We start from the raw sequence: 12,359 nt of genomic DNA on the forward strand, positions 1-12,359 counted from the left end.
GGTCATGCATAAAAGACATTGAAAATATTTTTATTAATATATCAGAAAGGTTTTGTAATTTCTAAGCAGCGTTGCGGAGCCGTTTGATTTTGGTGCGGCTCCGGCTTTGACTTTTGACTTTTGAAGGTTTTAAAAGTTCAATTTTTGATAAAAATGGACTTGAAAAACTTAATAGGGGCATTTGCACATGACAAAACAGAGTTACCAAATTATAATTTATAAAAAATCTCTTTATTTATCTAGTCCGGAGCCGTTTTTAACGAAAATTACGGCTCCGGCTCCAGCAAAATATGGCAGCTCCACAACACTGTTTCTAAGAATTATAGCACATTTATCAACTTAACATAGTTTCTATAATTCATTTTGTCTGTTTGTCCTTCCATGAAATGTAAGTGCTTCGCTACTTATGAATGTGGTCTTTTCTTTTCTTTTCACTTTGTTCCAATGCGACGTTCGTAAAAATTAATAAGCTTTGTTGATACATTCTTTGATTCGCCAGCTTTGAACTTTTATGAATAGATTCCAAACCCTAGATAGGTTGTCAAAGACAATAATCCGTCCAACGTAAACTTTTCAAGCAGACGAACATAATTTGCATATTCATTTACTAAGTATATTTGCGATTACTTTTATTTAATGAAATCTTCCAATTTTTAACATTTACAAAACAGCCTGCTTTATTGCATCAAGATCCATGACAGATCTATATAGGAAATAAACGTCTATAAACGAGCTCAAGTTTTCCAAGGAATATATGATTAAAACTCATAGTGCTCCAATAATCCATAATAAACTCTCATTGCCAAGAACGATAAGACCCATTATTTTACTTTATTAAAAATAAATTCATTTTTTTAAATTTCATGTTGCTATTTACCTTATATTGATGTACTTAATTTCTAATCATAAAAAAGAAAATTTAAATTTATAATATAATAAATTTAAGAAAACTCTGTTTTAAAAGAATTCTATTGTGGCGACATTTTGTGTGGTCAAATATTAAACTAAAATTGTAATCATCATCATTAACCCTTTGGTGATGGTAATGTAAAGGAAAAAATATAATTTAAAAAATCTTTTTAAAATCATTTAAATTATTAAATATTTACTTTCTTTTAGATAGTAATGCCGGGTGAGGAAAATAGATTTATTGAGAAATAGATATGCATATAGAAAACTAGCCAATAGGGAGATAATTATATCGAGCCAACTCTAGTATTTAAATATGCTTGATTTTTTCCAATAGGAAGGCCGTCGATATGGTTTCTTGAAAGCTAGCTTTATCATCAGAAGGTCTTACAAATGACTTATATGAACTTGCCTTTGAGTACCAAATTGTAACCGACAATGTGGCCGGAATGTTACTTCACTGTGCTCTTATTGGTTCAATTAGGGATCTAGACAGACATTTTTTTAAATCAAAGCTTTTTTAGTATTACGGTACGTCCGTCCGTGAGGGTTAGTCCTTTTCGTTATTATTAGAATATGCATGTTAGAATTGTCCTATCGAATTAGAACAGTTCAGAAAGCGCGACTCTATAAGCGTAACCAGAAAGTCCGTACGTCCATTAAAAACATGCTATTTTTTTAAACTTTGTGGACATTTCTTTGTATTTATCTGATTTTTTGAAATAATGATTCTTAGGAAAACAAGGTAAAGTATTATGAGCGAGGCAACTCTATAATCTCCTAAAAGTGAAAGTATGTCCTTTTACCTTATCCTATATTTACGCAATTTTGCACAAATTTATATACAATTCCGTTTGACTTAGAAATTATTGTTCTGCTTAATAAGTTCTGACATGCTACTAGAGTTGCTGTGCGTTTGTCCTTCTTTCTGCTTTTAAAGCTGCACTTTTATGGATGTTGTCATCCTTGTTTTAATTTATATTAAAAATCGATAAAAATGGCTAAAATAAACTTTTTAAAAGAATGAGAAAAAATATACTTTATACATAGATTTTGGAATGGTCAAAAAGTTTTAAAACTTTTAAGATTAAAGTAAAGCAAAAAAAAAGAAAAAACTTTAACTTTGAATAAAAGGGAAATAAAGACAGAGTATTCTAAGACATAAATAATTCAAACAAAATATAATATCTAATATTTTTATAATTAGATTCTTTTCGTTAGGGTTTTAATACGAGAAAACCAGTTTAATTGGCCCCGAGGAGCAAAAGGCCCGGGCTAATAAAACTGGTATCGATTTCATGATTCATATATTGACATTCTCGTAAAATTTCTGGAATTTGGTGCTATACATAATTTTCAGTATGGCTGAAAACTGGATATTAATCGGTTCGGAAGCCATACTGTAAAAAAATATTCTCACATTTTCTAGGGGGAATATAAATGAAACTATTACTCTAAGTACTTTTCTTGTACACACATGTTAAATAATCATTTATTCATGGCTATATAACATTAATATATTATTTTACCAATGGTAACTATTTTACTATATGACCCAACTATATATCTCAGTTTTAAAAATAATATTTTCTCTGAAATAATAAAACACTTTTCGGCCTGCTTTGGCACACTCTGCTTGACTTGGAAGAATATTGACAAATCACTTAAAATCAGTCGATTTAACATATTAAAATCTATAATATGTTCATAATAATTAATATTTATCAAAATATCATACTTATAAGTTTATTCTTAACTAAATGCTTCGCATCTAAAATAGCCTGAAACCTCATTTATAAAAAGCCTGACTGAAAAATTCAACCTATTTAAACGTGTAATTTTCACTTTCGGCTAATTTTTGAAAGAAGGCATCTTAAAGTTTTTTGCTTTTTATTTAAGATAGCTAGCCGGTTCTTTTAGTAAGTAATAGATGTAAAATGGTCCATAGAATTTAAATATGCAATTGTTTTTTTTGTAGACCTCTTATTTTTGAAGTAATTTAAGTTTTTAAAAAAATAATTAAGTCAGTTTTAAGGTACTAAAACACAACAAAATAAAAGAAGAAAATTGCCAGTATGAACAAAAATAGTAAGATCTTTAATTTGACACCTTACTTTTAAAATTCTGTTGAGTAATTATTGAAAAAATCTATTTTTTTAACTTCGGTTTAATAAAAACTTTAAACCTAAATATTTTCTCAAACAGACATAAAAAATATGGGTTCATATATACCTTTAGAATCAGAAAAATATTACGAATCCATTCTAAGCAAAATTGAAAAAGTTTTATAAAACTATAATAAAAAATATAAGTTTATTTTAAGAATCATAATTTTAGGCTTTAAAGGGTTGACTTGAACAAAACCTAAACAAATGTACATACACTGTAACAGATATTTTTTAAACGCAAGAAACAATAATGCATTTTTAACTGCATTGTTTTGAAGTTTATAAACAGACTGAAGCATATTTGTTCATACTTTTTCATTCTTTACATGTTATGTAAGTATCACTATTTTTATTGTAGTATCTATTGTATATATTGTATGAACATTATCCTTTTTTTTTGTCAATTCTATTGGTTAAGTTTTGAGGTGAAGCTTCCTGATTCGTCAATTTTTGAGATTTTTGATTGGCTAGTTTAATAGTTAAAATTAAGTGTTGCCTGTAAAAATATAATATTTTAGGCCATTTTTATTTTTTTTAAAGTTTTTACTTTTTTCAATTTTGCTTAGAATGGATTCGTAATATTTTTCTGATTCTAAAGGTATATATGAACCCTTAATGTTTTTGTCTGTTTGAGAAAATATTTAGGTTTAAAGTTTTTATTAAACCAAGGTTAAAAAAATAGATTTTTTCAATAATTACTCAACAGAATTTTAAAAGTAAGGTGTCAAATTAAAGATCTTACTATTTTTGTTCATACTGGCAATTTTCTTCTTTTATTTTGTTGCGTTTTAGTACCTTATTTTTTTTAAAAAACTTAAATTACTTCAAAAATAAGAGGTCTACATAAAAACCGATTGCATATCTAAATTCTATGGACAATTTTACATCTACTACTTACTAAAAGAACCGGCTAGCTATCTTAAATAAAAAGCAAAAAAGTTAAGACGCCTTCTTTTAAAATGTTTGTATTCCTGAGGCTTACACGCGGCTGCCGATCCTGATCTGGTTCAGGTACACGAAATTGATGTCTTAGACTAAACCTGTTGATGTTGATCAGTGAAGAACGGCAATGATAATAATCGAAATATTTTACTTGGATGTTGCACCAGATTTTCATGATACTAAAATCCACCCTTTTACCTCAACCTCTCCCCTCGCTATTGATAAACAAACTGATCGATAAATGAGGTCTATATTAGCAAGCCAGATAGATGAAAAATTTTCCCCTGTCAATATATCCACATACATCAATTTGATAACAAGAGTTCAGACAGACATAAGAACAGACAGAGACACTCTTGAGTAGCTTTGATACTAAAAAATCTCTTATTTATTATGAAAAAGTAGGAAAAAAATAATATTTAAAACCTGACTTAGTGGAAGTAAGAAAAGATAAATTACTCTCATTACTTGAGACCTACAAACTATGGTGTTAAAACCTAGGGATAGAACAGATATTCCAGGATCGCTTCCAAACCGATTAATATCCGATGGTTTAGAACCGGTTCTCAGCCATACTGAAAAATTGTGTCTAGCATCGTATTATATCCAGTTTTCGTATCTCGGGGCTAAAAAAATGGTTTTAATCTTATAATTGTACATCTTTATAGCCACTTTTCCCCAAGAGGTAATTAAAAAAAATAATAATAATTAAGTACCTCTGGTGGTGCTGCAACCAACAAAAATATGGGGGGGGGATTTTTCTATTTTTTGGGGGGTTGGGGGTGTCCCACTCCCCAAGAAAATAGTCTAAAACCACCACAGGACCAGTAGGTATACTCCCGTAAGAAAAGAATCCGATCGGTTTAGTTGTTACAGAGATCTTAAGGGACGGAAAGACATCAATATCCTAAAGCCATCCCAACAAATTTATAAAGCGTCACTGAAAAGTAAATCCATATTTATATTTATTTTCAAAGATCTTTAGCATCAGACAAAAACCATACTACTTTATATTATAGGATAGAATAACTATTCATAGTTGAAATAATTATTTATCGTATCATATTATAGACAGCTTTTCGCGTAATTAAAAATAAAAAATTACGAGATTGAAACCTTCGGTCAATCGGCTTGAATTCGATCATAATGTCAAAGCATGTTGATTAAATCGATGAAATATCAGCCATGATGACCAAATTGATTTTGTTACGTGTCAAATCTTTATAAAAAATATAATTTTCCATGAGTTACCTAAAGAAGGGTGAAGAAGTAGGGTGTATCCACCTTGCTTGCAAGATTAGGGGGCTGGATACACCCCTCTTGGGGTCTACCCTCTTTTAAACTCCGCTAAAATAGCCAATGGGGTCTCAAGTTTAAAAATGCTGACATACGCTCCCCCCCCCCCCCCCAACGTAATACCCCTAGCGTATGAATGTATTAACTTTTATTCAAAGGCATTTTATTTTATCTTCCTTCAATAATATAAAATTCATCTTAAAATCACGAAACCTTTCATACATTATTTTATCCATAATAATCATATGCATAGTATTATTTTAGAAATTATTCCAATTTTTTTTTAATTTTCTGCTATTAAAACCTTTTTCTTTATTTTTAAGATTTTTCACTTTTTTCTATTTATCTCTTACTCATATTTGATTAATGTCCCTGTGCTTAATGAAATCTCTATTGAAAATCTTATTACTTAGCGATCTTATGGGATAAGACAATGGCCGATAAATTAATGTACAACCACAATCCTTATACAAAAATTATTCCTTCTGTAGATTATAATTAGTGGTTGAAACGTTTGGAAACTCAACTAAATAAACCAACCAATCAAAATCGTTAAGCCAACAAAGAAGAAAACGTTATTATAAGACTTTGGGGACTAGTGTAATAAACAGCCCACTGGTCCATTCCTCTCTGCTTATTACTATTTCTAATTCTGTTCTATCTATCTCAATATTTCAAGTATATTTCAAATACTCCATTTTCTCTAGATTCTTAATCTTATATTTTTTGTTCTTCTATAATACAAAGTAGAACAATGTCTGTCTGTCCGTCCGTCTGTCCCTTAAGATCTCGGTAACCACTGAACCGATCGGATTCTACTCTTCAGGGTATCTACCTATTGGTCCTGTGGTGGTTTTAAGCTATTTTCTTGGGGGGTGGGACACCCCCAACCCCCCCCCAAAAACCAAAAAATCCCCCCCCCCCATTTTTTTTTTTTTTTTTTTTGAAGGAGATTTCCATGGTCCTTTACGATTTTCGCCATAATTTTTTTTTTATCACCTCTTGGGGCACAGCCCCTAGAGGCTAGGGGCGAAGCCGCTAGTTTATTATAAAGTATCGGAAATATCGTATAAAATATTAGAGTTAATGCTATTAGAGTGCCTTTGGAGTTAAATCTATTTAAGTATATTAGTGTATATGATAGATACAAACATTTCTAATTTTTTGTTGTCCAATTTTAATGATCTTTTTTATGATAAAGACAGAAAAAATTACTATTCTGTACTTTTAATAGATTGTATGTACATTAAGACCCTTTTAATTAAAATTTTTGACCAATTTTTTATTCTTTAAATTTCACAGGAGGGAAAGGACAGTGAAAATTTAAAAATCTCTCTTTCTCTCTACAAATATATGTTATTCATTGTATGCTGAATCATATAAAGTGATATTAATCTACGCTATTATGACCGTTTTCGTTCTTGTTTCTTCCCTTCTCACTTTCTCTACAATTTGCTTGACTAGAAAATGCCCCGCCTATTTTTAACAAGCCCCACTTTTAATTGAAAATCAACTATGCATGAAATATTATTCAACTACTAGTACGCATACACGCAAGGATAGATATTCTGAAATAAAAAAAGTAAAACTTAAAGTGCCTTGTTGAGCATAATACTCTAGCTATCACTTATCTCTAAGATAATGAAAATAAGGGGAGGGGATGGGACTTACTCCATTCAGTTTCTGACGGACAAATAAACGGACGAACATTTAAAATTATAGAATTGCTTCCCTATCAAAATTAGAATGTCAAAATAATAGGAAATGCTTATGTAATCAGGAGTAGAGAAAGACTTCTTCTCATTTGCATCTCTTTGGTTGTATTCCGTGAAGTTTTTAACCTGAGGTTTTTTTGTTAAAAAATACAAGCTACTTTACTTTTACATAGAGAAAAAAAATATTTGTGGACCAATAAGCTTCCCAGGGATAGCAAGATATTTAGGTGCAAACAAAAGGCAAACATCTCTTTTGTTTGATAATTAAAAGATGATAAACTAAAAATACAAAAACAGCTGTTTTACTTTAACACCATGAAAGTTTCAGGGATCTAAAAGGATAAGACAATGGCCAATTAAATTGATGTACATCCCCAATGATTTGTGTAGATTATAATTGACGGGTGAAACGTTAGAACACTCAACTAAATGAACCAACAAATTAAATTTTTAAGAATACGTGAAACGTGAATAAGACTTCGTGGACTAGTTTATTTAACAGCCCAATGTCCCCTCCCTCCCTCCCTGTGAAAATTTAGCTTTCTAAAGGTAGCTAATTTTCCACATAAGCAAGCACATACCTTACTTTTTATGCAAACTTAATTTTTAAAACTAATTTTACATTTGCATACATGTTTTTAGACAAAATATCTTGAGAATTGCCAAGTCTATCGAACAATATTAACCAAAAGTGCTTTTTAAAGTCTGAACGTAACGTCGATAATTTAGGCAAAGCAGCTGCAGAATTGCCCTATCGAATTTAAACTTTGCAATTGCATGATGAATTCCGAAACAGTTAGATACGATTTAGAAAGCGTAAAAACTCTACAATCGTCACCATAATGTCCGTACATCCATTTTAAAAATGTTGATTTTTACTTTTGATTTTAAATAATTTTATGAAAGATATGATTATCCTATCTATCTGATTTTTGGAACACAGTAATAGTGTCTGACTGATTATGACGTAACAAAAAAAAATAGCCAATGAGAGGCCACTATAAATTTTACCATTGGTCAATAACGGCCTCTCATTGGCTAATTTTTTTTTGTTACGTCATAATCAGTCAGACACTATTACTGTGTTCGATTTTTGGAGCAATGATTCATAGGACAGTTAGGTACAATATTAGGTTCTATCAAGAAAAGAGTTTTTTTTCTGGAGGTTGATTAGAACCTATAATAGTATGACATCCCTCTAAAAGCCTTAATGTAGAAAATCTTCGCTTTTAACATTTCCATTTATATTCAAATTTGGATATAAAATTCCGGCATAATTTTCCCTTTTTTTTTTTTTTGCATAGGTCATTGTACATTGTACAATGTACATCAATATATACACAAGTGAAATTTAGATATAATTGATATAATTTTTTGTCAATCCTCAAGCAAAAAAGCAAGTAAAAGTAAAAAAGTAAAAAATTAGTAAAAAAGTAAAAGATTAAACTAATTGTTAAAGCTAGAGAGAGAGGTTGACAACTAAGCTTAGACTTGAAAATTAATATTCTGCTTTTCAGTTCTGACAATCTACAAGTGTTTATGTTCGTTAGACCATTAGTATAATTTTATAGCCTCGCTTCCATGAACCCAGTAAAAGTGTCTGACTATGACGTCAGAAAAAAATAATAATTAACCATTGAGAGACCGCTATATATTTTACCATTGGTCAATTACAGTGAATACTGGCTTCTCATTGGTTAATTGTTATTTTTTTCTGACGTCATAGTTCGACACTTTTACGAGGTTCCGCTTCCATGGATGTTGTCATTGTTCGAAAAGAGCATTGTTGGGAGGAATTGATAAAAATATAAGTTTATTTTGCTAAAACCCCCCCTCACTCCATTTCCAACTAGACTATGAATTATGCACCGTTGGGCTTATGGCCATCTAGGGCTAAACTACCAGCTAATTCAGAATCATTTTATCAGTTAGTCAGTAAAAGCCTTAGCATATTCAACAAAAAGAACATTTTTGTTTATTCCTTTATTTCATAAAGATTTCCAAAGAAATTTGAGAATCGCCAAAATAAACACACGACCAAGATTTACATTATTTACTAAGTATATTTGCAATAACTTTTATTTAATAGATTCTTTCAATTTTTAACATTTACAAAAGGGCCTGCTTTATTGCTTCAAGATCCATGTCAGATCTATATAGGAAATAAATGTCTATAAATGAGCTCAAGTCTTCCAAGGAATAAATGTTTAAAACTCATAGTGCTCCAATAATCCATAATAAACTCTCATTGCCCAGAACGATAAGACCCAATATTTTACTTTATTAAGAATAAATTCATTTTTTTATTTCATGTTGCTATTTACATAATGTTAGAGTATTTAATTACTATTCTTAAAACAGAAAATTTAAATTCATAATATAGTAAATTTAAGAAAACTTAGTTTTAGAATAAATTGATTCTAGCGCCACTTTTAATGTGTTCAGATTTACAAACAAAAATTAAAAACATTTTAACCCTTTTGTGACGGTTATATAAAAAAATATATATTGGAAAATAAATTCCATAATTCAAATTGCATTTTTGAAAGAATGAAAAAAACATTATTATAAATACGTATCTGAAGATCAAATAAAGAAATCAAAAGAAAAATGGAAGAAAAAGCAAGTGTGAGAGAGAGGTTTTAAAAAAACAAGAAAACGCTAAGGCAGAATGTTATTACGTTCATAGTATCAAAGGCTTTTATTATAAAATAAATAACTAAAATCAGCCGGACAGAAATTCTAACGTAAGTAGTTGAACTTGAAGTAATCTTTATGTGCAAGTTAATATATTTATATTTATTTTCTAATATTTCCCCTGTGAATATACAGTGAACACCCCGCCCCCCCCCCTCCCAAAAAAGGGCATAGGAATAGTCAGGGAAATTTTAACAAAATCCATATTTCTAATTCTGAATAAAAAAATCCATACCTAGCGGATGCGTACCTAGCATCCAGGGGCTCTGTAATTAAAGGGGCAGAAACAGGCTAGAAAAAATAGCTTAAAACCATCTGAAAATAAAATAGCCTAATGCCCTCATGGGACCTATTTGAAGCTTACCTAACATTGAGAACCCAATCGCTTTAGTAGTTATTGAGATTTTAACCTTAAGACAAAAAAACTTTATATATTATTAGCGTTTGCCCCTTTATTATCTACGGACTAGAAAAAAAGCTTAAACCCATCCCAAGACTTAAATCTAAAAATTAAATAGCCTAAAACCATCACGGGACCGATGTTAAGTTTATATAAAATAGAGAACCCAATCAGTTAAGTAGATTAGATATTAAGAATGAGACATTGAAATCAAATTGACAATATATTTACAAATAAAAATATTTTTATTAGTTATTTATTGTTGTACGTTGTAAATCATACAAAACTTGAATAGAAGCTAAGATAATAAAGTCTTCCCTGGAAATACTAAAAGCTATACTGACAGGCCGACGGCATAAAAAAAAGGAAAAAACACAATTTTCTGTAAAAATGTGTGGCCTCTAGAGCACTGCAGACAGACTGACGGGCCAATTGAGATGTAGAGTAGGTGCTCATCACCCTGTAAAATTTTATCCGGGAAAAAATCATCTTTCTATTAATCAAATAACCATCAGAGCATTACCGATAGACTGACAGACCAGGTAAATTATATAATGGTTGCTTATTTGTAAAAGAGAACCATGTCGATTCTGCGTTTATAGAGAACTTTTAATACAGACAGACACACACACACACAGCGAGATCCTGTTACTTTATTTTATGGACTAGAGGCTAGACTTCTATCTTCAATAAAAGAAAAGGCACATTTCCCTACAGAAATTGATGTCATATGGAGGGTTACATACAGACTAACCGACTAAATAAGGTAGAGAGTAGATATTCACTTATCAGGAAAATTTTCTCTAGAAAAAATCTATCGTCTATCTAATTTAGCATTTGATAAATAAAATTTTTACATTTCAAATTAAATGCCTTGCAGGGTATTTCCGACAGGCTGACGAAATAAGTAAATCACATATTGGATGCTTAAAGGTATAGAGTATACTCTCAAAAATTAAAGCCGTCTATCTTTAATAGCAGACGGACATTTCTAATTATAGATGTGCTTATCGTAAAAAAATATATTTAATAATAATTAAGCAAGGACAGCCAAAGAGAGGTTTAGGGTGTGTTTCGGTATGTATTTCTTGTATTCCCTGGCAAGTTCGAACCCATTAATCCCTGTTTCCTTACACCAAATTTCCTAGAGAATGAGTGTGTTACGCGGCATTCCTAACTATCTCCGCGCGGCGCGTGGCTTGTAAACGGACAAAAGAAACGCGCACTTTTCCTTTGATTAGTCCCACGTGAGGAGCTACGTGATTGAAAATAATGTATTGCTTGAATATACATGCGCTCTGATGTGTGGAATATCTCAAATAAGCCTTCCTGCTTAGTTTGACATCATATGTGGTAAGAATTTATCTTTAATTCTTGAAAATAAGCGTAGAATGGTATAATTTTATGAAGAAATTTAAATCATTAATTTTTCAATAAATAGACCATTTAACTGCTAAGTTTTGACATACGAATATTTTCCTTTATATTATTGATCATTTTATTCCAAAATTATCAATTTCTGATGCTGTTTAATATGATTCGTGCCAATTTAAAGTTTTTTAGAAATTTTATATTTCTTATTAAATTGAAATCACGCAACCTCGATGTTACAAAAAATAACAATTAATTTTATGTATTTAATTCTTATATTTTTGTTTTAGACTCACTGTTTTCATGGTAATAAATACACATTTGTAAACTTCGCTATGTTGGTCATTCGGAGGGCTTGGAGATAAGATTTCGAGAACGGCTAGGCATGCGTTCCGAAACAATGAAAACAAGACAGAACAGATGTTGCTAAGAAATATCTGTGAAGTTTTGTAAATGTGTTGGTTGTGATACCTTACCACACATTATTATTATAGTCATAATCAGTACAGTTAACTTTAGTGACAATTATGGGTCCTAAAAAGAATAAAGGTGAACAATTGAGTAAGCGGCTGCGTCCAGCCGTTGATGCCCTAACCAGTGAGCTAAATAGAGTGATGAAGTTGGTCAATGATACTTCAGAACTTAATGTTAGACATCTCACTAAGGAGTCAATCCTTGTCCACGACAAGTTCGAAACGTTCGACAGCATCATGGGCGGTTTTAGCAAGCTTGGTTTGAGAATCCAAGAGCTTGATGAGTTTAGTGACATTTATTCTGATATAGTTACTGTACAAAAAGACTATAGTGCCTTGAAAGATGCTCTTGATGCTATAGAAGAGCTTAGTGACATTCAAAGTGTTG

The sequence above is a fragment of the Acartia tonsa genome, chromosome 10 (assembly GCF_053477335.1).
Source record: "Acartia tonsa isolate MP-2025a chromosome 10, ASM5347733v1, whole genome shotgun sequence".
In the NCBI taxonomy this organism is placed as follows: domain Eukaryota; kingdom Metazoa; phylum Arthropoda; class Copepoda; order Calanoida; family Acartiidae; genus Acartia; species Acartia tonsa.